This window comes from Anolis carolinensis, unplaced genomic scaffold, assembly GCF_035594765.1.
Source record: "Anolis carolinensis isolate JA03-04 unplaced genomic scaffold, rAnoCar3.1.pri scaffold_10, whole genome shotgun sequence".
In the NCBI taxonomy this organism is placed as follows: Eukaryota; Metazoa; Chordata; class Lepidosauria; order Squamata; family Dactyloidae; genus Anolis; species Anolis carolinensis.
In genome coordinates, this window is record NW_026943821.1 from 14690334 (window position 1) to 14717851 (window position 27518).

Below are 27518 nucleotides of genomic sequence, written 5' to 3' on the forward strand. Positions count from 1 at the left end.
CATGGTTGTTTTTCTTCCCTTCTGACCAGCAGGGAGAGTCGGGAGTTTCATAATTGAGAAATACCCGCTAAGTGGTTTTGTCAGTGGGGAAAAAAATGTGCAGTGTGAGCAACAATCTCCTTTTCTCCAAATCATCCAACTAACTCTCCTTCCTAGTGGATAGCTAGTCTTCTTTTTAGTCTGTGATGTTCTTGCTGATGGTTAATTTCCTGTCCATCTCAATGAGTGACTGAGGAAGCAAAAATGAATAAGAAATTGCCCTTTTGTTTTTCAGCTTGTTAACGGTCTCCTTGGTGGTGTAAGTATTGGTAATCGTTTGGAGGGGGGCTCATTTCTGTGCATAATAGGAGAACACTGGTCTCCCCCAAGGGCCTTCCCCAGCTTTAGTGATGAAGGGCATCTTTTTACTACTGTTTTTGGGACATCTATGCAGCAGGGTCTAGTGGCCGAGGTTTGAATGTTAAACTCACACATTCAGAATATGTGTTTCTCCAACAAAAAAAAGTGAACTGAAAGAAATTCCTGTCATTGATGGGAGTGGTGTGCACAAAAACGTAAGAACACAAATAATCAATCACACCTTGCATTTGTTCTTCCATTGTCACCAAAAGGTGAAGTCAGGCATTTAAAGATTGAGGAATGTCCGCTAAAGATTTTCGTCACAGGAGAAATGAGTAATGCGAGCAAGAATGTCCTTTCTTCCAAAGCTTTTAAAAAGCTTGCTTCCTGAAGTGTGACGAAGTTGACAGTGAAGCGGAAAGGGGGATCCTCATGGATGATGACATGTTGTCTTCCGCTTTGTTTTGCAGATCTTTAATTATGCCCCTTAAAAACACAAGTAAACACTAGGAATTTGCTAAGGGTTATTCTGTCAACGTGGTTTCACGCCCTTCAACTCTCTCCCAGCACGCCGAGAGTGCTGTTTCCCAATTGTGCCCATGTCTGTCCAGGTCTTGAAGGCTGCGGGAGAAAAGGCTAAAGTGCCTTGTCCTTTTTCCTTTCCACACATTGTGTTAATGCCATAGCCCTTTTTCCTTTCCACACATTGTGTTAATGCCATCCCCCCCACACACATAAACACAATTTGAGTATTTTCAGTATGTGGGCCAGAGGATAGATGGTGCCCCTGAGTCAGCTAGCTTTTTCCATCTTAGATAAGAAATAAAATGGGGATCCTTTTGTGATCCAAGGGGTGGAAGTTCAGTGGCAGAAAGAAAGAAGACCGTGTTCTAACATTTCTTTTGATCTTTCTCATCTGATATAAACAAAGAAAATGATTAAATATCTAACCATTGTCTAACTCTTTTTTTCCCATAGCGTAAAAAGAGATCTGCAGTAAGTACTTCTCTGCGTGGCCTTTCGCTTCTTTTTTTTTTCCGATTTAGTGATATTTGGATGAGTGCTGTTCCCTTTCTTCTGGGAAAGCAAGATCAACAGAAGGCAAAGCACTTATTGTGGCTGTATTCATAATGAGCCCTGGCACCTCATTTGGGGGAGCTGGTGTATCCTAGACAAAATCCCACAATATTTCTAGGGAAGACTTCAGAGGTCACAGTCCATTTATATGCTATCTTTTTCTGCATTCCGGAAAAGCGTGTCTGATCTAATCCATTGTTATATCCCTTGCTTCAACATTGGATCTTAAGTTTCATGAGCTGACCCACATAAGGTTGCTAGAGCAGTTCTTTCTTAGTCTCAAAGATTTCAAGCCTAACATCTGGGAAGGGATGGTCCTGGTAAGGTCCCAGCAAGTGGGCCCTGATGCTGATGGAAAGCATCGAATAAGGCAGGGAAGGGGTGTCTGTGGTGGCTGAGCATTAAATGGAAAGAAGAAAATATCCTGGAATCACAGAGTCTTTGAGAGAGGGGATAGCTAGACAGCCTTCTTTGTCAAAGTGCCAGAGGCTGCCTTTTAATGCCAATGAATGTTGCTATGTTACAATGAATGTTTAATAGCTATTCTGTTGTCTGGCTGCCTCTTCTTCATTTCTTCACTCTCAAGCAGTTTGGTCTTTCCCTGTTCTATCTGTGGGGTCTCTGCTTGGTGATGTTGGATTTGTTTCCCTTGTATAGCTTGGGCTTGACCCTGTTGAGGCTGGATTTTTTTCTCTTAGAGAATAATGGAAGTGGACCAAGGTTTGTTGCATGTTTTCTGGGCTGTATGGCCATGTTCTAGAAGTATTCTCTTCTGATGTTTTGCCCACATCTATGGCAGGCATCCTCAGAGATTGTGAGGTATGGAGAAACTAAACAAGGAAGGTTTATATATATCTGTGGAGAGTCCAGGGTGAGAGAAAGCTCTTGTCAGGTGGAGGCCAGCGTGAATATTGTAGTTAATCACCTTAATTAGCATTGAATAGCTTATGCTAATGGCTTCTTCCTGCCTGGAGAGCATCCTTTGTTAGCTGCCCCTGTTTCCCATGTCTGGAACTCCTCTGTTTTCAGAGTGTTGCTTCTTATTTACTGTTCTGATTTTTGAATTTTTTAATACTGGTAACCAGATTTTGTTTATTTTCATGGTTTCCTCGTTTCTGCTGAAGTTGTCCACATGCTTGTGAATGTCAATGGCTTCTCCATGTAGTCTGACATGATAGTTGTTGGAATGGTCAAGCATTTCGGTGTTCTCAAATAATATAATGTGTCCAGGTTGGTTCATCAGGTGCTCTGCTATGGCTGATTTCTTTGGTTGAGTTAGTCTGCAGTGCCTTTCATGATCTTTGACTCGTGTTTGGGCTCTGCGTTTGGTGGTCCCTATGTAGACTTGTCAATAGCTGCATGGTATACGGTAGACTCCTGCTGAGGTGAGAGGATCCCTCTTGTCCTTCGCTGACAGTAGCATTTGTTGAATTTTCTTTGTGGGTCTGTAGATCGTTTGTAGATTGTGTTTCTTCATCAATTTGCCTATGCGGTCAGTGGTTCCCTTGATGTATGGTAAGAACACCTTTCCTCTGGGTGGATCTTTGTCTTTACTCTCCTGGCTTGCTTGGACCAACTCCTTGGCCTTGGTCTGAGGCAAACAGTCAGCAGCCTTCCCTGTGCCCTGCCAGGGGGAAATGCTATCTCCATATTGGGAAGGACCAAAGGAAGATAATCTGCAACTTCCTGGGTGGCTAGTCTTCTTTTTAGTCTAGCAAGTACCTCTCCAACTGTTCCGTCCCCATCTGTATCTGTGAATCACTTAGGAAGCAAAGATGGGTAGTAATTGTACCTATTTGTATTTCAGGATGCGGAACCTATCCTTAGTGTGAGTATCGCGATCAATTTAAAAGGGTCTCCTTTTGATGCACAATGAGAGGGCACTACTGCGCCCCAATTACCCTCCCCACCTTTTTTATGAAGGACAATCCTTGCATTTGTTTTTGTGACATCATTACAACCTGGTTTTAAGGGGAGAGCTTCGAATGTTATCTCCAGACATCCAGAATATACATTTTCCAATCTTTTCCAAAAAGTGAACCATCCTTTTAGGAACAGTGGAAAGTAAAACCAAGGTGTCCTTGTTGTGTGTGGTAGACACATGCACAGACCCATAAGCACACATGGTTGTTTTTCTTCTCTTCTGTCTAGCAGGGAGAGTCAGGAGTTTCATAATTGAGAAATACCCGCTAAGTGGTTTTGTCAGTGGGGAAAAAAATGTGCAGTGTGAGCAACAATCTCCTTTTCTCCAAATCATCCAACTAACTCTCCTTCCTAGTGGATAGCTTGTCTTCTTTTTAGTCTGTGATGTTCTTGCTAATGGTTAATTTCCTGTCCACCTCAATAACTGACTGAAGAAGCAAAAATGAGTAAAAAATTGCCCTTTTGTTTTTCAGCTTGTTAATGGTCTGCTTGGTGTAAGTATTGGTAATCGTTTGGAGGGGGGCTCAATTCTGTGCATAATAGGAGAACACTGCTCTCCCCCAAGGGCCCTCCCCAGCTTTAGTGGTGAAGGGCATCTTTTTACTACTGTTTTTGGGCCATCTATGCAGCAGGGTCTAGTGGTCAAGGTTTGAATGTTAAACTCACGCACTCAGAAAATGTATTTTTCCAACTGTTCTAAAAACCGAATAGACATTTTAAAGTGAACTGAAAGAAATACTTGTCATTGAAGGGAGTGGGGTGCACAAACACGTAAGAACACAAATAATCAAACACACCTTGCATTTTTTGTCCCATTGTCACCAAAAGGTAATGTCGGGCATTTAAAGATTGAGGAATGTCCACTAAAGGTTTTTGTCACAGGAGAAATGTGCAATGCGAACAAGAATGTCCTTTCTTCCAAAGCTTTTAAAAAGCTTGCTTCCTGAAGTGTGACAAAGTTAGTGAAGTGGAAAGGGGGATCCTCAGAGATGACAATATGGTGTGTCCCTCTTTGTTTTGCAAACCTTTAGTTATGCCCCTTAAAAAAACAAGTAAACACTGGAAATTTGCTAAGGTTTATTCCATCAACATGGTTCCATGCCCTTCAACTCTCTCCCAGCACTCCGAGAGTGCTGTTTCCCAATTGTGCCCATGACTTTGTGTCCAGGTTTTGAAGGCTGCGGGAGAAATAGCTGAAGTGCCCTGTCCTTTTCCCTTTCCACACATTGTGCTAATGCCATAGTCCCCCCCCCCCCCCCGCCCCATAAACACAAGTTGAGTATTATCAGTATGTGAGCCAGAGGATAGATGGTGCCCCTGAGTCAGCTAGCTTTTTCCATCTTAGATAAGAAATAAAAGGGGGATCCTTTTGTGATCCAAGGGAAGAAGTTCAGTGGTAGGAAGACAGAAGGCCATTTTCTAACATTTCTTTTAATCTTTCTCATTTTATATAAACAAAGAAAATTAATAAACGTCTAACCATTGTCTAATTCTTTTTTCCAATAGCGTAAAAAGAGATCTGCAGTAAGTACTTCTCTGGGTGGCCTTTCACCACTTCTTATTCTTCCTCCTCCTCCTCCTCCTCCTCCTCCTCCTCCTCCTCCTCCTCCTCCTCCTCCTCCTTCTCCTCCTCCTCCTCCTCCTCCTCCTCCTCCTCTTCTTCTTCTTTTGATTTAGAGATATTTAGATGAATGCTGTTCCCTTTCTTCTGGGAAAGTAAGATCAACAGAAGGCAAAGCACTTATTGGGGCTGTATTCATAATGAGCCCTGGCACCCCATTTCGGGGAGCTGGTGTATCCTAGACGAAGTCCTACAATATTTCTAGGAAAGACTTCAGAGGTCAAAATCCATTTATATGCGATCTTTTCCTGCATTCTGGAAAAGCGTGTCTGATCCAATCCATTGTTGTATCCCTTGCTTCAACATGGGATCTTAAGTTTCATGAGCTGACCACCATAAGGTTGCTACTGGAGTTCCTTCTCAGTCTAAGATTTCAAGCCCAACATCTGGGAAGGGATGTTCTTGGTAAGGTCCCAGCAAGTGGGCCCTAATGCTGTTGGAAAGCATTGAATAAGGCAGGGAAAGGGTGTCTGTGGTAGCTGAGCATGAGATGGAATGAAGAAAATATCCTGGAATCACAGAGTCTTTGAGCGAGGGGATAGCTAGACAGCCTTTTTTGTCAAAGTTCCAGAGGCTGCCTTTTGATGCCAATGAATGTTGCTAGCTCCCTTGAGCTCAAAAGCTTTTGTCATCAACCTTTAACACCTATTTGCTAGTCTGGCTGCCTCTTCTTCGTTTCTTCACTCTCAAGCAGTTTGCTCTTTCCCTGTTCTATCTCTGGGGTCTCTGCTTGGAGATGTCGGATTTGTCTCCCTTGGATAGCTGGGCTCGACCTTCCTGTTGAGGCTGGATTTTTCTCTCTTAGAGAACAATAGAAGTGGGCCAACTCCTTGGCTTTGGTCTGATGCAAATGGTCAACAGCCTTCCCTGGGCCCTTCAGTGGGAAATGCTATCTCCATATTGGGAAGGACCAAAGGAAGATAATCTCCTGCAACTTCCTGGGTGGCTAGTCTTCTTTTTAGCCTAGGAAGTGCCTCTCCAGCTGTTCCATCCCCATCTGTATAAGTGAATCACTTATGAAGCAAAGATGGGTAGTAACTGTATATATTTGTTTTTCAGGATGCGGAACCTATCATGGACGTGAGTATCGCTAATCATTTGACAAGGGTCTCCTTACAATGCACAATGAGAGGGCACTACTGTGCCCCATTTACCCTCCCCACCTTTTTTGTGAAGGACAATCCTTGTATTTATTTTCGTGACATCATTAAAGCCTGGTCTTAAGGGGAAAACTTCGAATGTTATGTCCAGACATCCAGAATATACATTTTCCAATCTTTTCCAAAAAGTGAACCATCCTTTTAGGAACAGTTGATAGAAAAACCAAGGTGTCCTTGTTGTGTGTGGTAGACACACGCACAGACCCATAAGCACACATGGTTGTTTTTCTTCCCTTCTGACCAGCAGGGAGAGTCGGGAGTTTCATAATTGAGAAATACCCACTAAGTGGTTTTGTCAGTGGAAAAAAAAGTGCAGTGTGAGCAACAATTTCCTTTTCTCCAAATCATCCAACTAACTCTCCTTCCTAGTGGATAGCTAGTCTTCTTTTTAGTCTGTGATGTTCTTGCCAATGGTTAATTTCATGTCCACCTCAATAACTGACTGAAGAAGCAAAAATGAGTAAAAAATTGCCCTTTTGTTTTTCAGCTTGTTTCAAGTCTGCTTGGTGTAAGTATTGGTAATCGTTTGGAGGGGGTCTCATTTCTGTGCATAATAGGAGAACACTGCTCTCCCCCAAGGGCCCTCCCCAGCTTTAGTGGTGAAGGGCATCTTTTTACTACTGTTTTTAGGCCATCTATGCAGCAGGGTCTAGCAGCCGAGGTTTGAATGTTAAACTCACGCATTCAGAATATGTATTTTTCCAACAGTTCTAAAAACTGAATAGACATTTTAAAGTGAACTGAAAGAAATTCTTGTCATTGATGGGAGTGGCGTGCCCAAACACGTAAGAACACAAATAATCAAACAAACCTTGCATTTGTTCTTCCGTTGTCACCAAAAGGTATAGCCAGGCATTTAAAGTTTGAGGAATGTCCGCTAAAGGTTTTTGTCACAGGAGAAATGTGTAATGCGAGCAAGAATGTCCTTTCTTCCAAAGCTTTTAAAAAGTTAGCTTCCTGAAGTGTGACAAAATCGATAGTGAAGCAGAAAGGGGGATCCTCAGGGATGACGGTATGGTGTCTTCCACTTTGTTTTGCAAACCTTTAATTATGCCCCTTAAAAACACAAGTAAACACTGGGAATTTGCTAAGGTTTATTCTGTGAACGTGGTTTCATGCCCTTCAACTCTCTCGCAGCACTCCGAGAGCGCTGTTGCCCAATTGTGCCCATGTCTGTCCAGGTCAAAAGTGGCAGAAAGAAAGAAGGCTGTGTTCTAACATTTCTTTTAATCTTTCTCATCTGATATAAACAAAGAAAATTAATAAAGGTCTAACCATTGTCTAACTCTTTTTTCCAATAGCGTAAAAAGAGATCTGCAGTAAGTACTTCTCTGGGTGGTCTTTCACTTCTTATTTTGATTTAGTATTATTTGGATGCGTACTGTCCCCTTTCTTCTGAGAAAGCAAGATCAACAGAAGGCAAAGCACTTATTGGGGCTGTATTCATAATGAGCCCTGGCACCCCATTTCGGGGAGCTGGTGTATCCTAGACTAAGTCCCACAATATTTCTAGGAAAGACTTCAGAGGTCAAAATCTATTTCTATGCCATCTTTTTCTGCATTCTGGAAAAGCGTGTTTGATCTAATCCATTGTTGTATCCCTTGCTTCAACATTGGATCTTTAGTTTCATGTGCTGACCCACATAAGGTTGCCAGAGCCGTTTCTTTCTCAGTCTCAAAGATTTCAAGCCCAACATCTGGGAAGGGATGGTCCTGGTAAGGTCCCAGCAAGTGGGCCCTGATGCTGTTGGAAAGCATCGAATAAGGCAGAGAAAGGGTGTCTGTGGTGGCTGAGCATGAAATGGAATGAAGAAAATATCCTGGAATCACAGAGTCTTTGAGAGAGGGGATAGCTAGACAGTCTTCTTTGTCAAAGTGCCAGAGCCTACCTTTTAATGCCAATGAATGTTGCTAGCTCCCTTGGACTCAAAAGCTTTTGTCATCAACCTTTAACACCTATTTGCTAGTCTGGCTGCCTCTTCTTCATTTCTTCACTCTCAAGCAGTTTGGTCTTTCCCTGTTCTATCTGTGGGGTCTCTGCTTGGTGATGTTGGATTTGTCTCCCTTGGATAGCTTGTGCTTAACCTTCCTGTTGAGGCTGGAATTTTTTCTCTTAGAGAACTTTGGATGTGGGCCAACTCCTTGGCGTTGGTCTGAGGCAAACGGTCAGCAGCCTTCCCTGGGCCCTGCCAGGGGAAATGCTATCTCCATATTGGGAAGGAGCAAAGGAAGATAATCTCCTGCAACTTCCTGGGTGGCTAGTCTTCTTTTTAGCCTAGGAAGTACCTCTCCAGATGTTCCATCCCCATCTGTATAAGTGAATCACTTATGAAGCAAAGATGGGTAGTAATTGTACCTATTTGTATTTCAGGATGCGGAACCTATCCTTAGTGTGAGTATCGCGATCAATTTAAAAGGGTCTCCTTTTGATGCACAATGAGAGGGCACTACTGCGCCCCAATTACCCTCCCCACCTTTTTTATGAAGGACAATCCTTGCATTTGTTTTTGTGACATCATTACAGCCTGGTTTTAAGGGGAGAGCTTCGAATGTTATCTCCAGACATCCAGAATATACATTTTCCAATCTTTTCCAAAAAGTGAACCATCCTTTTAGGAACAGTGGAAAGTAAAACCAAGGTGTCCTTGTTGTGTGTGGTAGACACATGCACAGACCCATAAGCACACATGGTTGTTTTTCTTCTCTTCTGTCTAGCAGGGAGAGTCGGGAGTTTCATAATTGAGAAATTCCCGCTAAGTGGTTTTGTCAGTGGGGAAAAAAATGTGCAGTGTGAGCAACAATCTCCTTTTCTCCAAATCATCCAACTAACTCTCCTTCCTAGTGGATAGCTTGTCTTCTTTTTAGTCTGTGATGTTCTTGCTAATGGTTAATTTCCTGTCCACCTCAATAACTGACTGAATAAGCAAAAATGAGTAAAAAAAATGCCCTTTTGTTTTTCAGCTTGTTTCAGGTCTGCTTGGTGTAAGTATTGGTAATCGTTTGGAGGGGGGCTCATTTCTGTGCATAATAGGTGAACACTGCTCTCTCCCAAGGGCCCTCCCCAGCTTTAGTGGTGAAGGGCATCTTTTCACTACTGTTTTTAGGCCATCTATGCAGCAGGGTCTAGCAGCCGAGGTTTGAATTTTAAACCCACACATTAAAAATATGTATTTTTCCAACTTTTCAAAAAACTGAATAGACATTGTAAAGTGAACTGAAAGAAATTCTTGTCATTGATGGGAGTGGCGTGCACAAACACGTAAGAACACCAATAATCAAACAAACCTTGCATTTGTTCTTCCATTGTCAACAAAAGGTACAGTCAAGCATTTAAACATTGAGGAATGTTTGCTAAAGGTTTTTGTCATAGGAGAAATGTGTAATGCGAGCAAGAATGTCCTTTCTTCCAAAGCTTCCTGAAGTGTGACAAAGTTGAAAGGGGGATCCTCAGGGATGACGACATGGTGTCTTCCACTTTGTTTTGCAAACCTTTAATTATGCCCCTTAAAAGCACAAGTAAACACTGGGAATTTGCTAAGGTTTATTCCATCAATGTGGTTCCATGCCCTTCAACTCTCTCCCAGCATTCTGAGAGTGCTGTTTCCCAATTGTGCCCATGTCTGTCCAAGTCTTGAAGGCTGTGGGAGAAAAAGCTGAAGTGTCTTGTCCTTTTTCCTTTCCACACATTGTGCTAACACCATAGCCCCCTCCCACTACACACATAAACACAACTTGAGCATTTTCAGTATGTGAGCAAGACGATAGATGGTGCCCCTGAGTCAGCTAGCTTTTTCCATCTTAGATAAGAAATAAAATGGGGCTCCTATTGTGGTCCAAGGGGCAGAAGTTCAGTGGTAGAAAGAAAGAAGGCCCGCTTCTAACATTTCTTTTAATCTTTCTCATCTGATATAAACAAAGTAAATTATTAAATATCTAACCATTGTCTAACTCTTTTTTCCAATAGCGTAAAAAGAGATCTGCAGTAAGTACTTCTCTGGGTGGCCTTTCACTACTACTACTACTACTACTACTACTTCTTCTTCTTCTTCTTCTTCTTCTTCTTCTTCTTCTTCTTCGATTTAGTGATATTGGATGAGTGTTGTTCCCTTTCTTCTGGGAAAGCAAGATCAACAGAAGGCAAAGCACTTATTAGGGCTGTATTCATAATGAGCCCTGGCAACCCATTTGGGGGAGCTGGTGTATCCTAGACTAAATCCCACAGTATTTCTAGGAAAGGCTTCAGAGGTCAAAATCCATTTATATGCCATCTTTTTCTGCATTCTGGAAAAGCGTGTCTGATCTAATCCATTGTTATATCCCTTGCTTCAACAGTGGATCTTTAGTTTCATGACCTGACCCTCCAGCTGTTCCATCCCCTTCTGTATCTGTGAATCACTTATGAAGCAAAGATGGGTAGTAATTGTACCTATTTGTCTTTCAGGATGCGGAACCTATCCTTAGTGTGAGTATCGCCGATCAATTTAAAAGGGTCTCCTTTCGATGCACAATGAGAGGGCACTACTGCGCCCCAATTACCCTCCCCACCTTTTTTATGAAGGACAATCCTTGCATTTGTTTTTGTGACATCATTACAGCCTGGTTTTAAGGGGAGAGCTTCGAATGTTATCTCCAGACATCCAGAATATACATTTTCCAATCTTTTCCAAAAAGCGAACCATACTTTTAGGTGCAATTGAAAGTAAAACCAAGGTGTCCTTGTTGTGTGTGGTAGACACATGCACAGACCCATAAGCACACATGGTTGTTTTTCTTCCCTTCTGACTAGCAGGGAGAATTGGTTGTTTCATAATGAAGAAATACCCGCTAAGTGGTTTTGTCAGTGGGAAAAAATGTGCAGTGTGAGCAACAAGTTCCTTTTCTCCAAATCTCCAACTAACTCTCCTTCCTAGTGGATAGCTAGTCTTATTTTTAGTCTTTGATGTCCTGTCCAACTCAATGACTGACTGAGGAAGCAATGATGAGTAGTAATTTGCCCTTTTGTTTTTCAGCTTGTTTCTGGTCTCCTTGGTGGTGTAAGTATTGGTGATCCTTTGGAGGGGGCCTCATTGCTGTGCATCATAGGAGAACACTGCTCTTTCCCAATGACCCTTCCCGGCTTTGGTGTAGAAGGATAGCCTTTTACTAGGTTTTTTTTTGGGCCATCTATGCATCAGGGTCTAGCAGCCGAGCTTTGAATATTAAACTCACACTTTGAGAATATGTGTTTTTCCAACTGTTCTAAATACTGTATAGACATTTTTAAGTGAACTGAAAGAAATTCTTGTCATTGATGGAAGTGGTGTGCACAAACACGTAAGAACACATATAATCAAACACACCTTACATTTGTTCTTCCATTGTAACCACAAGGTAAAGTCAGGCATTTAAATATTGAGGAATGTCCGCTAAAGGTTTTTATCACCAGGAGAAATGTGTAATGCGAGCAAAAATGTCCTTTCTTCCAAAGCTTTTAAAAAGCTAGCTTCTTGAAGTGTGAGAAAGTTGATAGTGAAGCGGAAAGGGGGGGATCCTCAGGGATGACGACATGGTGTTTCCTGTCTTTTTTTTTTTTTTGCAAGCCTTTAATTATGCCCCTTAAAATCACAATAAACACTGGGAATTTGCCAAGGTTTATTCCATCTACATGGTTCCATGCCCTTCAACTCTCTCCCAGTACTTGGAGAGTGCTGTTTCCCAATTGTGCTCATGTCTGTCCAGGTTCACACATTGTGCTAATGCCATAGCCCTCTCCCCCCACACACATAAACACAATTTGAGTATTATCAGTATGTGGGCCAGAGGATAGATGGTGCCCCTGAATCAGCTAGCTTTTTCCATCTTAGATAAGAAATAAAATGGGGATTCTATTGTGATTTTGGGGGCGGAAGTTCAGTGGCAGAAAAATAGAAGGCCATGTTCTAACATTTCTTTTAATCTTTCTCATCTGGTATAAACAAAGAAAATTAATAAATGTCTAACCATTGTCTAACTCTTTTCTCCAACAGCGTAAAAAGAGAGCAGTAAGTACTTTTCTGGGTGGTCTTCCCTTTTTTTTGTTAGATTTAGTGATATTTAGATGAGTGCTCTTCTCTTTCTTCTGGGAAAGCAAGATAAACAGAAGGTAGAGCACTTATTAGGGCTGTATTCATAATGAGGTCTGGCACCCTATTTGGTGATGTGTCCTAGACGAAATCCCACAATATTTCTAGGAAACACTTCAGTGCTCGCACTCCATTTACATGCCTTTTTTTTTTTTTTGCATTCTGGAAAAGTGTGTCTCATCTAATACATTGTTGTATCCCTTGCTTCTCCATTGGATCTTTAACTTCAAGAGCTGACCCATGTAAGGTTGCTAGGGCAGTTCCTTCTCAGTCCCAAAGATTTCAAGCCTAACATCTAGGAAGGGAATAACTAGATATCATTTTTTTGAAGTGCTAAGGGTAGCCTTCTTCATTCTCAAGGGGTTTTTCCCCCCCGTTCTATTCAATAGTCCCTCTGCTTGGTGGTAGTGGGTTTGTGTCCCTTGGACAGCTTGGGTTGATATTCTTATTCAGGGGGTATTTCTCTCTATCTCCCATTGATTCTAATAATATGCCATTATATTCTGCATTAAAGATTCAATAAGGTAAGGTTAAAGGTAAAGGTTTTTCCCCTGACATTAAGTCTTGTCATGTCCAATTCTGGGGTTTGGTGTTCATCTCCATTTCTAAGCCAAAGAGCCAGTATTGTCCATAGACACCCCCAAGGTCATGTGGCCGGCATGACTGCATGGAGCACCATTACCTTCCCGCCGGAGCAGTATCTATTGATCTACTCACATTTGCATGTTTTTGAACTGCTAGGTTGGCAGAAGCTGGGGCTAACAGCAGGTGCTCACCCCACTTCCCAGATTCCAACCTGTGACCTTTCAGTCCACAAGTTCAGCAGCTCAGTTCTTTAATATGCTGTGCCATCAGGAGCTCCAAAGATTCAATACACATTTTTTAACCCTGTGCTTCTTTTTTTTTTTTTGCTCTTTAGCATTCCCCATTTAAGGTTGATAGAACAGTTCCATCTCAGTTACCAAGATTCAAACACAAAATTTGTGAACGGACCACCCTAACAATGTCCCAGTGAGGAGAGATATACACTTTCCCTCATATAGGAATTTTCAAGATATTGCTCTTGCTTCAAAGGGTTGCTACTCATATTTCCAGGACTGCATGGTTTTTGTTGTTGTTGGGGTTTTTTTTGGGATTTTTTTTGGGGGGGGGGGTTGGGGGGGGGGAGGCTGGTTATTGTAGAAGAAATATTGCTGATTGGGACTCCAGCTTCCATACGTTGTTTGTTCCCCTTATAAAACCTTATTTGCCATCCTTTGTGAAGTAATCATTCCCCACTTTTGTATTACAAAAATATTAGTAATAGTATTTACTATTCAGCAGTCATTTGAAACAGAAATTTTTCTGAGGGGATCCTCCCCACAGGTTCTATGCTGAACTGCCCTCTTTCCTTGTGATCCTAACATTATAAATCCATGCTAAAACTATTTTGGCTAGAAAAAGTGTGCAATATGAGCAACAGCCTGCCTCCTTTTGTCACCCCTTTACATTATTCAGATAGGACATTATGATTCCGCTTGAATTGCTTTAGCAACAACTTACAGAATTGTGTTTTTTGTAATTTGATGATGGAGTGCCGTGCTCAGGATGTGAATTCTCAATGCTTTTCTTAAAAATGCAAATTTTATTTATCTGGATGGCATCAATGCAGTTCAATGGAATCATGGTGTTATATTTGTTTTGTTCGAAAGACTACACAAAGATGCTTTGCTTGAGAATATCATGCCAAGATTTTGCCTTTGGTTGAAACAAAATATAGCCCAAATGTTCAAATTCTATAGATTTTTCAGGGGTTTCTCCTTTTTAACCCAGATCCAAATCTTTTCCAAAAATATATTTTACTGCTTACCATGAAGTTACCACCACACTCTGAGACAGAGAGTTCCACTGTTGAACAGCTCATATGGTCAGGGAATTCTTTCTAATGTTCAGGTGGAATCTTCTTTCCTGTAATTTGAAGCTATTGCTCTGAGTCCTAATTTCCAGGGCAGCAGACACAAACATGCTCCCTCTTTCTTATGGCATCCTTTCACATCTTTATACATGGCTATCATGTTTTCACCCATACTCTCGCATTTGACAAGTTTCCACCTTCCTGAAAAATAATTTTCGGTCTTTGGCCCAAAAGGAGATCATACAGTAATTTCACACTGTTGCAGGAAGTGCTGGCATACATGCTTGTGTCTCCTTGGGCAAACAAAATTCTAAGACATTCAGACTGCCTTTAAGCAGTCAGTGCATGAATGGATGAGTGTCAATGAATTCTGAGATGCTGAACAGTAGTGTTTGAGAAGTACCTTAAAAGTAAGAGGAGTCCAAATTGGAAAACAGAAGAATATTTACTGAGCTTTAGATATGCACACTGGCATTGTCTGATATTTGAAATCTTTGATATTTGAGCCAATGTATCTTGTATGTTGGACATACAAGAAGAACTTCGTCTAGGCCAATTACAAGAGATATTTAAATATTTTCTTTAAAAGAATATTTAAACTTAAAGAATTCAGCGTTTTAAGTTACTGACTATAAAAGCCTGCTTCAGGATGAAGTGAGGGAATGGATCTCGTGCTCCTTCCTCTGTCCAATCTAAAATTTGGGCAAGGATTACTGAGATTAGGAAATAAAATGAGAGAAATCCCCACTTATTTCTTTGTCGGTGCCAAGCACAAGAGATCTTTCAAGATTTTCTTAACAAGAATAATAGACTTTTCAAAATCTTTGGCTTAACATACTGATTATAAAAAGTCTCTTTCAGGAACAAGTGAGGGAATAAGTTTAATCTTGAACTGACAATGATACATAAAATGGACAAACACAACAGAGTCCTGGGATCTGGGGAGTAGTTTGAAATTAATTGTCTATCTCTTCTTTAATAAGTAGATTAATTATATCTTTATTTTTATTCTAGGTTGGTAAAATAGTTGATGAAGTGAGTATTTGCTAATGAATTGATATAATTAATTTGGGGCTTGCTCTTATGGAAAACCAAGCAGAGAAAGAGTGTTCCTTGGGTGCCCTGCTCCTTTTCTCTGCCCATTCTCAGCATCATTCATTTTCCTTCCCTGCACCTGCTCCGGCCTCTGTCCAAGCAAAAACTGGAGCAAGGGTTATTGAGATTGAGAAATAAAATAAGAGAAATCACTACTCATTTCTTTGTCAGTGCCAAGCATAAGAGATCTTTCAAAATTTCCTTAACAAGAATAATAAACTTTTCAAAATCTTTGACTTAACATGTTGATTATAAAATTCTATTTCAGGAACAAGTGAGATTATGAGTGTTCAATCTGAACTGACAATGATACATAAAATGAAGAAGGCGGGGCCAGGAAGACATCTTTCCACCATGTCTCCTGTATCAATTTAATGATATAATAATATATAATATTATTATACTATACTAATATTATAATATATTGTATATACATGTAATATTAATAATAATATTATGATGTAATACAATGTAATAATAATTATAATTCACTATAATAATTGTATATTTATATTACATGCAATATTACTAATAATATTGCAATATAGTCGTATAATATAATATATTGTATGCATATACTCTTGTAAACCGCCCTGAGTCCCCTTCGGGGTGAGAAGGGTGGGATATAAATGTCGCTAATAAATAAATAATAATAAATAAAATGGACAAACACAACAGAGTCCTGGGATCTGGGGAATAGTTTGAAATTAATTGTCTATCTCTTCTTCAATAAGTAAATTAATTATTTATATCCTTATTTTCTGTTCTAGCTTGGTAACATTCAAGAAGTGGTGAGTAATTACTAATGAATTGATATGATTAATTTGGGGCTTGATCTTATAGAAAGCCAAGCAGAGAAAGGCTGTTCCTTATGTGCCCTGCTCCTTTTTCAGCATCTTTCCATTCTCAGCATCATTCATTGTGCTTCCCTACACCACCTTCTGCTTTTGCCTCAGCTAAAATCAGATCAGGAGTGACAGGAATAAAAAATAAATAAAGAGAAATAGCCACTCATTTCTTTGTTGGTGCCAAGCACAAGAGATCTTTCAAGATTTTCTTAACAAGAATAATAAACTTTTCAAAATCTTTGACTTAACATGTTGATTATAAAATTCTATTTCAGGAACAAGTGAGAGTATGAGTACTCAATCTGAACTGACAATGATACATAAAATGGACAAACACAACAGAGTCCGGGATCCGGGGAGTAGTTTGAAATTAATTGTTTATTTCTTCTTTAATAAGTAGATTACTTATTTATGTCTTTATTTTCTCTTCTAGCATGCCGTCATTCCAGTATCAGTGAGTAATTGCTAATGAATTGATATGATTAATTTGGGGTGTGATCCTATAGAAAACCAAGCAGAAAAAGAGTGTTCGTTATGTGCCCTGCTCCTTTTCTTTGCCATTCTCAGCATCATTCATTGTCCTTCCCTACACCTTCTTCTTCAGGGGTGACAGGAATAAAAAAAAGAGAGAGAAATAGCCACTCATTTCTTTGTTGGTGCCAAGCACAAGAGATCGTTCAATATTTTCTTAACAAGAACAATAAACTTTTCAAAATCTTTGACTTAAGATGTTGATTATAAAATTCTATTTCAGGAACAAGTGAGAGTATGAGTGTTCAATCTGAACTGACAACGATATGAATGGATGCAGACAATGATGAATGGATGCGGAGGCTGTCGATAGGATCATGACTGCAACTAGGCCGACCACCTGCTCCCTTGATCCGTGTCCCTCCTGGCTAGTAAAATCTTGCCTGGAGGGATTATGTGAACCTCTGTTGAATATAATAAATAGCTCCTTTGAGCAAGGAGTTTTTCCAGAGGGTTTAAAAGAGGCGATGGTATCTCTCCTGCTAAAGAAACCAGACTTAGATTGTTTGGTTCCCTCTAGCTACCGCCCAGTCTCGAATCTTCTATTTCTGGGCAAGGTAGTTGAGAGGGCAGCAGCAAAACAGTTGCAGCAGTTCCTCAATGACACAGCCGGACTTGATCCCTTCCAGTCCAGCTTCCGTAGGGGGCAAGGGACGGAGACTGTGCTAGTTGCCATCACAGATCAGCTTCGCTGCCAAAGGGATCAAGGCGGATCAGCGCTGCTCGTGTTATTGGATTTCACAGCAGCATTTGATACAGTCGATCACAATCTATTGACCCACCGCCTAGCTATGACGGGGGTTGGGGGATACCCCTTAAATGGGTGTCCTCCTTCCTCCAGAATCAGGGACAGCAGGTGGTGAGGGGAGGGATGGTTTCCAAGTGGTCTCTGCTAATTTGAGGGGTCCCACAGGGAGCTATTCTCTCTCCTCTATTATTTAACATCTATATGCGACTGCTTGCCCGACTGGTGCGGAGCTTTGGGCTCAAGTGCCACCAGTATGCTGATGACACACAGCTCATTCTGAGCATGGAGGGCCGGCCGGACTCCGTACCCGATAGTTTCCATCAGTGCCTTGAGGCCGTTACTGAATGGTTGCGTGCCAGCAGGTTGAGGGTGAATCCAGCGAAGACGGAGATCCTTTGGCTGGGCCATCCGGGTGGGAGGGAGATCCAGCTGCCTACCCTGGATGGCAAGACACTACGTCCGTCATCTTCTGTAAAAAGTCTTGGTGTCTTATTAGACCCTCTGCTCACAATGGAGGCCCAGGTCTCTGCTGTGAGCAGATCTGCATTTTTCCATCTACGTCAGGCTAGGCCACTGGCTCCCTACCTATCTAGGAACGACCTGGCTACAGTGATCCAGGCAACGGTCATCTCGAGGCTCGACTACTGTAACGCCCTCTACATTGGCCTTCCTCTGTCAGTGATCCGGAAACTGAAGCTGGTGCAAAATGCGGCGGCTCGTCTTCTCGCTGGGGTGCCGGCGAGGTGGCGTATCACTCCAATTCTACAACAGCTGCACTGGCTACCGATTGAGTACCGGATTACTTTCAAGATACTGCTACTAACCTTTAAGGCCTTACATGGTTTGGGGCCGGCGTACCTGAGGGCCCGCTTATCCCCCTACCAACCCCAGAGATTACTTCTGTCCGAAGACCAAAATTTGCTTAAAGTCCCTAACATACGGACTTATCATTTGTCTTCTACTAGGCAGAGAGCCTTTTCGATTGTAGCCCCTCATTTATGGAATGCCTTGCTAGTTGAAACTCGAACTATCCGAGACCTACTTGCCTTTCGGAAAGCCTGCAAAACCTTGCTCTTCCGACAAGCTTTCGATGGGTGAAAAACTCAGGGTTATGTCTGTTTTTATTGTTGTTTTTATTGTTGTTTTTATTGTTTTATTGTTATTTTAAAGCTAAGTGTATTGTTTTAATTTATTTCTGTAAACTGCTCTGAGCCAAACTGGGAGTACAAGTCTAATATTCAAATTCAAATTAAAATAAAATGGACAAACACAACAGAGTCTGGGATTCGGGGAGTAGTTTGAAATTAATTGTTTATTTCTTCTTTAATAAGTAGATTAATTATTTATACCTTTATTTTCTCTTCTAGCTTGATGTCGTTCCAGTAGCAGTGAGTAATTGCTAATGAATTGATATGATTAATTTGGGGTGTGATCCTATAGAAAACCAAGCAGAAAAAGAGTGTTCATTATGTGCCCTGCTCCTTTTCTTTGCCATTCTCAGTATCATTCATTGTCCATCTCTACACCTTCTTCTGCTTCTGCTTCAGCTAAAATCAGATCAGGGATGACAGGAATCAAAACTACAAAGTAAGAGAAATAGCCACTCATTTCTTTGTTGGTACCAAGCACAATTAATATTTAAAGGTTTTCTTAAAAAGAAAAATAATCTTTGCAAATTCTTTGACTTATTATGCTGGTTATAAAATCTTCAGGAACAAATGAGGGAATGAGTGTCTATCTTGACCTGACAATAATATATAAAGATCCTGGGAGTAGTTTGAAAATAATTGGCTATCTCTTCTTTAATAAGTAGATTAATTATTTATATCTTTATTTTCTCTTCTAGCTTGATTTAATAGGGGTGAGCAATTGCTAATGAAATGATGTGATTAATTTGGGGATGGATCTTATGGAAAACCAATTAGAGAGAGTGTGTTCCTTGGGTCCCCTGCGCCTTTCTCCCTGCCCTGAAGGCTTGCAGAAGAGATACCTATTTTGGTTGAAATGTGACCATCCAATGAGTTTTGATCGAATTGAAAGTGCATTATTGGTCATCCTTCTTCCCTTTCTTTCATATCTTTGCATGCATGGGTACTGAATCCTTTGCCAAACAGAAATGCAAGGCATTCTGACACTCTTTGAGCATTCAGTGCATTTATATATAAAAATATAATAAAACTGTATTTGTATATTGCTCTACCTCCCCAAAGGGACTCAGGGCAATTTCCAGCATAGATAAAATATTCAATTACCAACACAAAAACATACAACACAATCATAATATAACATCAATATAATTACTATTAATACAACATACTCATATAAAATTCAACCAGTTCAATACTGATCAATTGGGTGAAAATTCAACATGGACAAAATACAGAGGGGGCCTAGACAGTTAGTTATAAGGCTGAGCGAGGGCTAGTGCAACAAGATAACATAGAGATGGGGGTGGGTAAAGTGCAAACTGGTGGCCAGGATAGAGCCTGTGATTTCCAAACTCAGGATCTGTTGAGCAGCTTTAAGAGGGTTAGTCTAGTGGGTGACTCTGGACAAATTCTCAGATGCTGAAAGATGATGTTTCAGGACTACCTTAGGCATAATCTACACTACTATATAAAATCCAGACTATCTGCTTTGAAGTGGATTATATGGCAGTGCAGACTCATATAAACCAGTTCAAAGCAGATAACACAAACAGTCATAGTCTGATATATTTTTCATGGTAGTTACAATACATGAAAATTTAATAATACAGTAGAGTCTCACTTATCCAAGCTAAACTGGCCAGCAGAAGCTTGGATAAGCGAATATGTTGGATAATAAGGAGGGATTAAGGAAAAGCCTATTAAACATCAAATTAGGTTATGATTTTACAAATTAAGCGCCAAAACATCATGTTATACAACAAATTTGACAGAAAAAGTAGTTCAATACACAGTAATGTTATGTTGTAATTACTGTATTTACAAATTTAGCACCAAAATATCATGATATATTGAAAACATTGACTACAAAAATGGCTTGGATTATCCAGAAGCTTGGATAAGCAAGGCTTGGATAAGTGAGACTCTACTGTAGTTGTAATTGTTTACAAATGAGCCAGAATGTTAGAAATGCAACAACAACTTTGTCTGGGCCAAACAAAAGTCATATTTAAGTATTTTATTAACAAGAACAATGAACTTAAATAAATCTCTGGTCGGGGCAAACAAATGTGGTAATACTGTGGTATAATAAAACAGAACAATACAATCTCTAAAATCAGAACACTAAATAAAGAACAACACTCTGAAAACAGGGGAATTCCACACAGGAAACAATCAGGCCAGCTAACACCTCCCAACAAAAAATTCACTCAGAGAGGAAGCAGCTAGGCTTTAAGGCTGCAAGGCCATTACATGCTAATCATTTTGCCTAAATGCAGCATTCATACTTGCCTCCAACAAACAAAAAAAAGCAATCAGAAATATTGTATATTCACAAGCTTTAGGAAATAATATCTCCTGATGGCGCAGCATGTTAAAGCGCTGAGCTGCTGAACTTCTGGACTGAAAGGTCACAGGTTTGAATTGGCGGAGCGGAGAGAGCCCCCACTGTTAGCCCCAGCTTCTGCCAACCCTAAAGTTCAAAAACATGCAAATGTGAGTAGATGAATAGGTACTGCTCTGGTGGGAAGGTAACAGCGCTCCATGCAGTCATGCCACATGACCTTGGAGGAGTCTACGGACAACGCCAGCTCTTCGGCTTAGAAATGGACATGAGCACCAACCCCCAGAGTCAGACACGACTGGACTTAATGTCAGGGGAAAACCTTTACCCTTTACCTTAATTACCACCAATTCCTCAATACTTTATTTCCCATACCACCATACTTCGCCACAGCAAAGCGTGGCCAGGCACAGCTAGTTAATATTTAAATGTTTTGTTAACAAAATATATATACTTTTCAAATTCTTTGGCTTAATATGCTGGTTATAATAGTCTTCTTCAGGAACAAGTGAGGGAATGAGAGTCCATCTTGAACTGATGATGATAGGTAAAATGGACAAACACACTGGAGTCCTGGTATCCGGGGAGTAGTTTGAAATTTTTCTTTAATAAGTAGATTAATTATTTGTATCTTTATTTTCTATTCTAGGTTGATGGAGCTCTAGACAAAGTGAGTATTTGCTAATGAATTGATATGATTAATTTGGGGCTTGATCTTATGGAAAACCAAGCAGAGAAAGAATGTTCCTTATGTGCCCTGTTCCTTTTCTTTGCCTATTCTCAGCATCATTCACTGTACTTCCCTGCACCTTCTCCTGCTTCTGCCTTATCTAAAATCAGATCAGGAATGACAAGGATCAAAAAAAGAAAATAAGAGAAGTAACACTCATTTCTTTGTTTATGCAAAGCACAATTAATATCTAAAGGTTTTGTTAACAAAATATATAAACTTTTCAAATTCTTTGACTTTGACTTAATATGCTGGTTATAAAATTCTTTTTCAGGAACAAGTGAGAGTATGAGTGTCCAATCTGAACTGACAATGATGCATAAAATGGGCAAAAACCTAAGAGTCCTTGGAATCCTGAAGTAGTTTGAAATTAATTGTTTCTCTCTTCTTTAATAAGTAGATTAATTATTTGTATCTTTATTTTCTATTCTAGGTTGGTAAACTTCTAGGCGAAGTGAGTGTTTGCTAATAAATTGATATGACTAATTTGGGGCTTGATCTTATGGAAAACTAAGTAGAGAGAGAGTGTTCCTTATATGCCTTGCTCCTTTTCTTTGCCCATTCTTAGCATCATTCATTGTTCTTCCCTGCACCGTCTCCTGCTTCTGCCTCAACTAAAATCAGTTCAGGGATGACAGGAATAAAAAAACAAAAAAAGAGAGTAATAACCACTCATGTCTTTGTTGCACAAGCACAATTAATATTTAAAGGTTTTGTTAACAAGAAAAATAAACTTTTCAAATAGTTGGCTTAATATACTGATTATAAAATTCTGTTTCAAGAACAAGTGAGAGTATGAGTTCCAATCTGAACTGACAATCTCTATATATAAAAGAGTGATGGCATCAGGGCAGCGGACAAAACAACAAAACTACAGGCCCCCCAACCTCGAAATTTGACAACACAACCCATCATTCACGGCTCTAGGTTGATACAACAAAAAGAAAAGAAAAATAAAGTCCTAATTACAGGGAGAGGAATAATAGTTTTTATCCAATTGCTGCCAGTTTGAAGGCTAAGCTCCGCCCACTTGGTCTCCTAGCAAGCTCCTCAGCCCAGGGGACAGGCACAGTTAGGCCTCACTTAGGCCTCTTCCACAGATTATCAGATTTGAACTGGATTATATGGCAGTGTAGACTCAAGGCCCTTCCACACAGCTAGATAACCCATTTAGAATCTTATATTATCTGCTTTGCACTGGATTATCTTGAGTCCACACTGCCATATAATCCACTTCAGTGTGCATACTAAACATAAAGACAACCATACAACAGACATTCAATACCACCACTACCTCAACAATTTCTCACCAACACCACCAGACAACTCCACAGCAATGCGTGGCCGGGCACAGCTAGTGATGCATAAAATGGACAAAAACCTTAGAGTCCTGGAAACCCTGAAGTAGTTTGAAATTAATTGTTTATCTCTTCTTTAATAAGTAGATTAATTATTTATATCTTTATTTTCTATTCTAGGTTGGTGGAACTCTAGGCTGAGTGAGTATTTGCTAATGAATTGATATGAATAATTTGTGGGTTGATCTTATGGAAAACTAAGTAGCGAAAGAGTGTTACTTGGATTTCCCACTCCTTTTTTCTCAAAAATGTTATTTCCCTCATCCTCTCCTTGTCCCTTTCGACTAACAAGAACAATAACTGCTTTTTTCATTGTATTTGCTATTCACAAGAGACCTTTAAAAGTTTTCTTAATGAGAATAATGAACTTTTCAACATACATGCAATAACTTGCTGACTGCAAAGTCTGCTTCACAGACATGCAAGTGAATGAGCGTTCATCTTAAACTGATAATGTAGATTAAATTGGCAAATACATTAGTCCTAGAATCCTGTGAGTAGCTTGAAATTAATTGTTTGCCTCCTATTTGAGAAATAGATTAATGATTTATGTCTTTATTCTCTGTTCTAAGTTGGTGAAATTCTAGGAGTGAGTTTTTGCTAATGATTTCATATGAATAATTTTGGGGTTGATCTTATGTAATCCAAGCAGTGTTCTTTGGGTGTCCTACTCCCTTGTTCTGCTTATTCTCACTGTCATAAATTTTCCTTCCCTGATACGCTGCCTGTTTCTACTCAAGCTAAAACTGGAATGTGTCTAGAGGAGGGCAACTAAAATGATCAAGGGTTTGGAGAATAAGCCCTATGAGGAGTGGATTAAAGAGCTAGGCATGTTTAGCCTGCAGAAGAGAAGCCTTGTATAAATATGTGAGGGGAAATCATAGGGAGCAGGGAGAAAGCTTCTGCTGCCCTGGAGACTAGGACACGGAACAATGGCTTCAAACTACAGGAAAGGAGATTCCAGCTGCAGATTCCACTTAACTGTGAGAGAGCTGTTCAGCAGTGGAACTCTCTGCTCTGGAGTGTGGTGGAGGCTCCTTCTTTGGAGGCTTTTAAAGAAAGGCTAGATGGCAATCTGTCGGGGGTGCTTTGAATGTGATTTTCCTGCTTCTTGGCAGGGGGTTGGACTAGATGGCCCGCGAGGTTTCTTCCAACTCTAGGATTCTACAGCAACAATGGAAGTAACAGGTGTCCATCTTGAATTGTTAATTCTCCATAAAATGGGCAAATACACTGGAGCCCTGGAATCCTGGGAGGTGTCTGAAATCAATTATCTGTCTCTCCTTTCATGAGGTGAATTAATGGCTTGTAACTTTATTCTCTATTCTAGCTTGTTGGAGTTGTGGGCAGAGTGATTTTTGCTAATAAATTAATAAGAATGACATTTGACTTGATATTATGAAAAACCAAGTTAAGAAAAATGAGCTTACTTGGGCAGACTGCTTTTTTCCTACCTATTCTTGGAAGGAGGATTTCCCTGCTCTGACTAAGCCTCTCCAACTAAAATTACGGCAGAGAAGGAGTGGGTTAGGAAATAAAATAAGAAGAGAAATAACTGTTCATTTCCCTATTTCAGGCATGAAACATTGGAAGAACCGATATTGCGGTGAGTATCATCATTATCTATATATAAAAATGGGCAATGGTGCCCCCCCCCCCACCACTAAACAACAAAAGTACAAACCCTAGAACCTAGAAATTTGGCAACACAATCCACCATCCTTGCCCCTAGGTTCCGGCAACAAAAAGAAAAGAAAAATAAAGTCCTAATTAGAGGGAGAGGAATAATTGTTTTTAGCCAATTGCTGCCAGTTAGAAGGCTAAGCTCTGCCCACTTGGTCTCCTAGCAACCCACTCAGCCCAGGGGACAGGCAGAGTCAGGCTTCACTTAGGCCTCTTCCACACTGCCTATCAAATACAGATTATCTGATTTTAACTGGATTATATGGCAGTGTAGACTCAAGGCCCTTCCACACAGCTATATAACCCATTTAGAATCTTATATTATCTGCTTTGAACTGGATTATCCTGAGTCCACACTGCCATATAATCCACTTCAGTGTGCATTTTATCCAGCTGTGTAGAAGGGGCCTCATATAATCCAGTTCTAAGCAGATAATATAAGATTATAAATATACAGTAGAGTCTCACTTATCCAACATAAACAGGCCGGCAGAATGTTGGATAAGTGAATATGTTGGATAATAAGGAGAGATTAAGGAAAAGCCTATTAAACATCAAATTAGGTTATGATTTTACAAATTAAGCACCAAAACTTCATGTTATACAACAAATTTGACAGAAAAAGTAGTTCAATATGCAGTAATGTTATGTTGTAATTACTGTATTTACGAATTTAGCACCAAAATATCACGATATATTGGAAACATTGACTACAAAAATGGCTTGGATTATCCAGAGGCTTGGATAAGCGAGGCTTGGATTAGTGAGACTCTACTGTAGTAATTACTGTATTTACAAATTTACCACCAAAATATCACAATGAATTTAAAACACTGACTACAAAAACATTGACTACTAAAAGGCAGACTGCGTTGGATAATCCAGAACATTGGATAAGCGAATATTGGATAAGTGAGATTCTATTGTAATATGAAATAATGACTGTGGTAGAATAATACAGAACAATATAATCCCTAAAACCAAGACAGTAAATAAAGAGCAACACTCTGAAAGCAGGGAAATTGGAAATTCCACAAAGGAAACAATCAGGGCCAGCCAACACCTCCCAAGAAAGGTTTCTTCCAGAAAGGAAGCTGAGAAGAGAGTGAAACAGTGTATTACCAAAGTCATTATCATTATTATTATTATTATTATGTTGCTGTGAACCATGAAAATGAATACAATCTGGCTCCAAGTATTCAAAAACACTAAAATCAGAATGTGGTATAATAAAACAGAACAATACAATCTCTAAAATCAGAACACTAAATAAAGAACAACACTCTGAAAACAGGGGAATTCCACACAGGAATCAATCAGGGCCAGCTAACACCTCCCAACAAAGTATTCCCATCACCAAAGTCTGGCAAATCCTCTGTTTTCTGAGGGCCACAGACAGTAGAAGCACATAAAATATTGCAAAGAACACCACTCTGAAAACAAGGGAATTCCAGACAGGAAACAATCAGGGCCAGCTAACACCTCCCAACAAAAAATTCACTCAGAGAGGAAAAAGCTAGGCTTTAAAGCTGCAAGGCTATTACATGCTAATCATTTTGCCTAACTGCAGCATTCATACTTGCCTCCAACAGACAAAAAAAAAAACAATCAGAAATATTGTATATTCACAAGTTTTAGGAAATAACATCCCCTGATGGTGCAGCGTGTTAAAACGCTGAGCTCCTGAACTTCTGGACCGAAAGGTCACAGGTTTGAACTGGCACAGCTAGTGACATATAAAACACTTTTTTCTTTTGTTTTTTCTAGTGAACACCCAAGTGGACACATAGGCCTTGATTTGCACCTTCCCACCTGCACACATATACCCTAAGATGTTTCTTTTGGTTGCAGTTTGTCATCCACTGAAGTGTTCATTTAGATCTCGGGCAGAATATACTTTCCTCCCCCTTCCTTTCGTCTCACTCATTTCGTCTGAGAAAATTAATAATACATTCTACCTCAGATGTTCAGTTTCTCAAACCTCAAATGTTAAGGATAAAGGAGGCCAAAATTTCATTGAAGAGTACTGAACATTGTGTTCGCTATGGATGCTTGCGGATGAATTCTCAGATACTGAAAGTATCCATTAAGAGATAACAAAGATAGGAAAATAGAAGAGGCTCATTAAGCCTATAGAAATTTGCACACACAGATGTACAAAAATATGGTTGTTGTATGATATATTCCTGAAGGATTTTACACCAAATAAAATTTGAGGCATGACCATAAAGTACCACAAGTTGGACATGTAGTTAATATGCAAAACTGATTTCAAATGGCCAGCCACAAGATATATTTAGCTTTTGCTGGATCCTACCCAAATTTTTAAGACAACAAAGATAAATGTTGTGCTCCTTAGTTTCTTGGGATATATTTGTCCTAACTGATGTTGTTTTTTTTCCATCTTCCTAGCATCAAAAAGAATCTGACTCGGACCACGTTGGACCACGTTAACAGATGTTTCCTGCTCTTCTGCATTCTTCACTGCCACCTCAAGCCAATCAAATGAAAATCCAGAATCAGAAATCATAAAGTGTAGTTTAGATAAATTCTGTTAAATTGATTTTGTTCCATTTTGTAATGGAGAGTTGAATATAATAAGAACTCTCCTATTACTATCATGGAGGATGGCAGACGCTTTGCAAAAATAAAATAAAATAGCAACTGCACTTATGATATTTCTGTGTTTGCTTTCAAACTCACTCGTGAAGGAGGCTAATTGTTACTGCTGGGATTGGTTCCAACCGCATGTAAGTGAGGCGACAACAATCTTGTGCTGCTAAAGTTAATGCAGATGGCACTGGAATCTAAGTAGTCACTGAGTGCCTCTGCAAAAATACAGACTGCAGTAATGCTTCATTGATTCTCCCTTAGGTAGGTATTTCATGCCCACTTAAGGATGGAGTCCATCTTTTCAG

The 27518-nt window shown here is 40.0% G+C and overlaps 1 long non-coding RNA gene across 1 annotated transcript in view; it reads left to right on the forward strand.

Moving 5' to 3' along the window:
• Positions 1-27269, forward strand: part of LOC103279941 (uncharacterized) — a 36957-nt gene extending 9688 nt beyond the window's left edge. Inside the window, exons 8-30 of the long non-coding RNA XR_010000699.1 lie at positions 275-298; positions 1318-1335; positions 3224-3244; positions 3813-3833; positions 4846-4863; positions 6020-6040; positions 6608-6628; positions 7422-7439; positions 8492-8512; positions 9082-9102; positions 10085-10102; positions 10562-10582; positions 11130-11153; positions 12126-12140; positions 15130-15150; positions 15981-16001; positions 16492-16512; positions 18705-18725; positions 21479-21499; positions 21993-22013; positions 23038-23058; positions 24494-24523; positions 27013-27269. This is a non-coding gene — a long non-coding RNA (uncharacterized LOC103279941). The remainder of the gene's footprint in view (positions 1-274; positions 299-1317; positions 1336-3223; positions 3245-3812; positions 3834-4845; positions 4864-6019; positions 6041-6607; positions 6629-7421; positions 7440-8491; positions 8513-9081; positions 9103-10084; positions 10103-10561; positions 10583-11129; positions 11154-12125; positions 12141-15129; positions 15151-15980; positions 16002-16491; positions 16513-18704; positions 18726-21478; positions 21500-21992; positions 22014-23037; positions 23059-24493; positions 24524-27012) is intronic.
• Positions 27270-27518: the final 249 nt, after the last annotated feature.